We start from the raw sequence: 6,000 nt of genomic DNA, 5'->3' as shown, positions 1-6,000 counted from the left end.
CAAAAGGGAAATGCCTTTTACAAAATGGAATGTGCCCTTTTTCAAAATTAAATACTCTTTTTGAAGTCCAACATTTTCAGGATGGTCACAAAAGTTATGTGAATAACCTCAAGGTAATTTTCTTTTTAAGGGGAGAGGGTGTCATTATTAACAGCTCCTGCTGGTTATGATTTAAAAAAACAAACCAATTTTTCAAAATAGAATGTGCTCTTTTTCGAAATTGAATACCCTTTTTGAACTTCAACATAATACATATTACGTTTGAAAATCACTTTTTTGTGCTCGCACTTTGCATCCACCTCAGTTATTATGTAGCAAAGTTCCCTTCTTCTGACTGGCGAACCCCTTCCACTATTATGGCTAGCGACCTTCTTCTACTATTATGACTGGCGAACCCCTTCTACTACTATGACTGGCGAACCCCTTCTACTGTTATGACTAACGACCGTCATCTACTATTATGACTGGCGAACCCCTTCTACTATTATGACTAGCGACCCTCATCTTCGTTTTTGACAGGCCAACCGCTTCTACTATTATGTCTGGCGACCCTAATGTATTATTATGACTGGCGAATCCCGTTTGTTATTATGACTGGCGAACCCCTTTTACCATTATGACTGGCGAACCCCTTCTACTATTATGACTGGCGACCCTCATCCACTATTATTACTGGCGAACCCCTCTACTATTATGACAAGCGACCCTCATCTACCATGACTGGCGAACCCCTTCTACTATGACTGGCGAAACCCTTCTACTGTTATGACTGGCGAACCCCTTATACTATTATGACAAGCGACCCTCATGTACTATTATAACTGGTGAACCCTTTCTACTATTATTACTAGCGACCCTCATCTTCTATTATAACTGGCGAACCCCTTCTTTTATTATGACTGGCGAACCACATCTGTTATTATGACTGGCGAACCCCTTAACCATTATGACTGGCGTACCCCTTCTACTGTTATGACTAGCGACCGTCATCTACTATTATGACTGGCGAACCCCTTCTACTATTATGACTAGCGACCCTCATCTTCGTTTTTGACAGGCCAACCGCTTCTAATATTATGTCTGGCGACCCTCATGTATTATTATGACTGGCGAATCCCGTTTGTTATTATGACTGGCGAACCCCTTTTACCATTATGACTGGCGAACCCCTTCTACTATTATGACTGGCGACCCTCATGTATTATTATGACTGGCGAATCCCGTTTGTTATTATGACTGGCGAACCCCTTTTACCATTATGACTGGCGAACCCCTTCTACTATTGTGACTGGCGACCCTCATCCACTATTATTACTGGCGAACCCCTCTACTATTATGACTAGCAACCCTCATCTACTATTATGACTGGCGAACCCCTTCTTCTATTATGACTGGCGACCGTTATGTATTATTATGACTGGCAAACCCCATCTGTTATTATGACTGGCGAGCCCCTTTTACCATTATGACTTGCGAACCCCTTCTACTATTATGACTGGCGACCCTCATCCACTATTATAACTGGCGAACCCTTTTTACTATTATGACTAGCGACCCTCATCTACTATTATAACTTGCAAACCCCTTCTTCTATTTTGACTTGCAAACCCCTTCTTCTATTTTGACTCGCGAACCCCTTCTACTATTATGACTGGCGAATCCTTTCTACTATTATGACAAGCGACCCTCATCTAATATTATAACTGGCGAACCCTTTCTACTATTATGACTAACGACCCTCATCTACTATAATGACTGGCGAACCACATCTGTTATTATAACTGGCGAACCCCTTCTACCATTATGACTGGCGAACCCCTTCTACTATTATGACTGGCGAACCCTTTTTACTATTATGACTAGCGACCCTCATCTACTATTATTACTGGCGAACTCTTTCTACTATTATGACTAGCGCCCCTCATCTACTATTATGACTGGCGAACCCCTTCTTCTATTATGACTGGCGACCGTCATGTATTATTATGAATGGCGAATCCCATATGCTATTATGACTGGCGAACCCCTTCTACTATTATGACTGGCGAACCCCCTTTTACAATTATGACTGGCGAACCCCTTCTACTGTTATGACTAGCGACCGTCATCTACTATTATGACTGGCGAACCCCTTCTACTATTATGACTAGCGACCCTCATCTTCTATTATGTCAGGCCAACCCCTTCTACTATTATGACTGGCGACCCTCATGTATTACTGTATTATGACTGACGAACCCCATTTGTTATTATGACTGGCGAACCTCTTCTACTATTATGACTAGCGAACCCCTTCTACCATTATGACTAACGATCCCCGTCTACCATTATGACTGGCGAACTCCTTTTACTATAACTGGCGAACCCCTTCTACTATTATGACTGGCGACCCTCATCCACTATTATTACTGGTAAACCCCTCTACTATTATGACTAGCGACCCTCATCTACCATTATGACTGGCGAATCCCTTCTACTATGACTGGCGAATCCCTTCTACTATTATGACTGGCGAACCCCTTCTTTTATTATGACTGGCGACCGTTATGTGTTATCATGACTGGCAAACCCCATCTGTTATTATGACTGGCGAGCCCCTTTTACCATTATGACTTGCGAACCACTTGTAAAATCCTGAATATTTTTCCACATTTTAACATTGGTACAGATCCATTTAAGCAAATTACGATATAACTGTCGAAAAAATATTTCCGCTTGAGTGAGCACCACTTACTTTTGAAAAGTTAGTGAAAAATGGGGTGCTGGTTTGTTAAAAAGCCAAGAAAAAAAGTTTTTACTCCAAAATGAAAGGGGATTTGGTTAAGGGGGAAAATGACACAACAAATTATTTCAACTAAATCAAGTTCTTTTAGGTCAGAAAAAGAATTACAACAAAATAATAACAATTAGATAATAAACAATGTTTTTTCATTTTAGCATACCAAGCTAATTGCCAAGAGGATGCTGCTTATGGTGTACAAAATACCCAACAGTACTTCCGCTTCCAAGGGTTATGACCATCAAGGCGTTTATATCATATTGGATGCAGTGGTAAAGTTTCAGGGTCTTCTTTTATGCAAAGAATCTGAACCAGACGGTCTCCCTCGATCGACCCCAAATTGGTTTACCAGTCAAAACAAGATTATTATTGATTTTCATAATCAGTTACATATTCAGTGCCAAGCCTGGGAACGCATGTTTATTGTAATTCAATTATTCAAAAAGAATAGTACAGACGACATTACAAATAAGGAAATAATATTTAACCACAATCATTCATGATAATTTCAACATCTAATCTTTCCCCGCTATGTTCTCTATGTTTTCCCCGCCCCTAACCCTCTCTGTCTCTCCACCTCTCTTATGTCTACCCTTCCTCATTTTAGCATCGGTAAACCTGGCAAAACTTTAGATATAAAAAATCCAGCCAGAAAAAAAGGAATGTTATAAAATGATGAATGAGAATAGTGCAGTTTCATTTTGCTCCTGATAAATTGAATGAAAAAATATATGTTGTCTGATTTCTTTTTAAAAAGTGTTCACGGTACACCTCCAACGAATTCGTAAATAGCATTGTTTAGGCCGATGAAGACATAATGATGATGAAATGCCTAACCGTGACATGCACTTCTTATTTAATGTATGTACATGGGGGGGCTTTTTGACAATTCATTGCATGGGGGTTTAAGACTGGCCATATTTTACCTAGAGCTGTCATTTTTACCTCTCCCATTATAACCCCTGCCATTTTACCTCCGCCAATATTACCTCTGCCATTATTACCTCTGCCATTTTTACCTCTGCCATTTTTACCTCTGCCATTTTTACCTCTGCCATTTTTACCTCTGCCATATTTACCTCTGTCATTTTACCTCTGCCATTATTACCCCTGCCATTTTACCCCTGCCATTATTACCTCTGCCCTTTTAACATCTGCCATTTTTACCTCTGCCATTTTTACCTCTGCCATTATTACCTCTGCCATTTTTACCTCTGCCATTATTACCTCTGCCAATTTTACCTCTGCCATTTTTACCTCTGCCATTTTTACACCGAGCCGATTGTGCATAATTCAAAGTATATTGACCAACATTTTCAGGATGGTCACAAAAGTTATGTGAATAACGTCAAGGTAATTTTCTTTTTTAAGGGGAGAGGGTGTCATTATTAACAGCTCCTGCTGGTTATCATTTAAAAAAACAAACCAATTTTTCAAAATAGAATGTGCTCTTTTTCGAAATTGAATACCCTTTTTGAACTACAACATAATACATATTACGTTTGAAAATCACTTTTTTGTGCTCGCACTTTGCATCCACCTCAGTTATTATGTAGCAAAGTTCCCTTCTTCTGACTGGCGAACCCCTTCCACTATTATGGCTAGCGACCTTCTTCTACTATTATGACTGGCGAACCCCTTCTACTACTATGACTGGCGAACCCCTTCTACTGTTATGACTAGCGATTGTCATCTACTATTATGACTGGCGAACCCCTTCTACTATTATGACTAGCGACCCTCATCTTCTTTTATGACAGGCCAACCGCTTCTACTATTATGTCTGGCGACCCTCATGTATTATTATGACTGGCGAATCCCATTTGTTATTATGACTGGCGAACCCCTTTTACCATTATGACTGGCGAGCCCCTTCTACTATTATGACTTGCGACCCTCATCCACTATTATTACTGGCGAACCCCTCTACTATTATGACTAGCAACCCTCATCTACCATTATGACTGGCGAACCCCTTCTACTATGACTGGCGAAACCCTGCTACTATTATGACTGGCGAACCCCTTCTACTATTATGACAAGCGACCCTCATCTACTATTATAACTGGTGAACCATTTCTACTATTATGAATAGCGACCCTCATCTACTATTATAACTTGCGAACCCCTTCTTCTATTATGACTGGCGAACCACATCTGTTATTATGACTGGCGAACCCCTTCTACCATTATGACTGGCGAACCCCTTCTACTATTATGACTGGCGAACAATTTCTACTATTATGACTAGCGACCCTCATCTACTATTATGACTGGCGAACTCTTTCTACTATTATGACTAGCCACCCTCATCTACTATTATGACTGGCGAACCCCTTCTTCTATTATGACTGGCGACCCCCTTCTACTGTTATGACTAGCGACCGTCATCTACTATTATGACTGGCGAACCCCTTCTACTATTATGACTAGCGACCCTCATCTTCTATTATGACAGGCGAACCTCTTCTACTATTATGACTGGCGACCCTCATGTATTATTATGACTGGCGAACCCCATTTGTTATTATGACTGGCGAACCCTTTCTACTATTATGACTAGCGACCCTCATCTACTATTATGACTGGCGAACCCCTTCTTCTGTTATGACTGGCGACCGTTATGTATTATTATGACTGGCAAACCCCATCTGTTATTATGACTGGCGAGCCCCTTTTACCATTATGACTTGCGAACCCCTTCTACTATTATGACTGGCGACCCTCATCCACTATTATAACTGGCGAACCCTTTCTACTATTATAACTTGCGAACCCCTTCTTCTATTTTGACTGGCGAACCCCTTCTACTATTATGACTGGCGAATCCTTTCTACTATTATGACAAGCGACCCTCATCTACTATTATAACTGGCGAACCCTTTCTACTATTATGACTAACGACCCTCATCTACTATAATGACTGGCAAACCCCTTCTTCTATTATGACTTGAGAACCACATCTGTTATTATGACTGGCGAACCCCTTCTACCGTTATGACTAGCGACCGTCATCTACTATTATGACTGGCAAACCCCTTCTACTTTTATGACTAGCGACCCTCATATTCTATTATGTCAGACCAGCCCCTTCTAATATTATGACTGGCGACCCTCATGTATTATTATGACTGACAAACCCCATTTGTTATTATGACTGGCGAACCTCTTCTACTATTATGACTAGCGAACCCCTTCTACCATTATGACTAACGAACCCC

This window comes from Lytechinus pictus, chromosome 6 (genome assembly GCF_037042905.1).
Source record: "Lytechinus pictus isolate F3 Inbred chromosome 6, Lp3.0, whole genome shotgun sequence".
Classification (NCBI taxonomy): Eukaryota; Metazoa; Echinodermata; class Echinoidea; order Temnopleuroida; family Toxopneustidae; genus Lytechinus; species Lytechinus pictus.
This window is presented reverse-complemented; position numbering follows the sequence as displayed.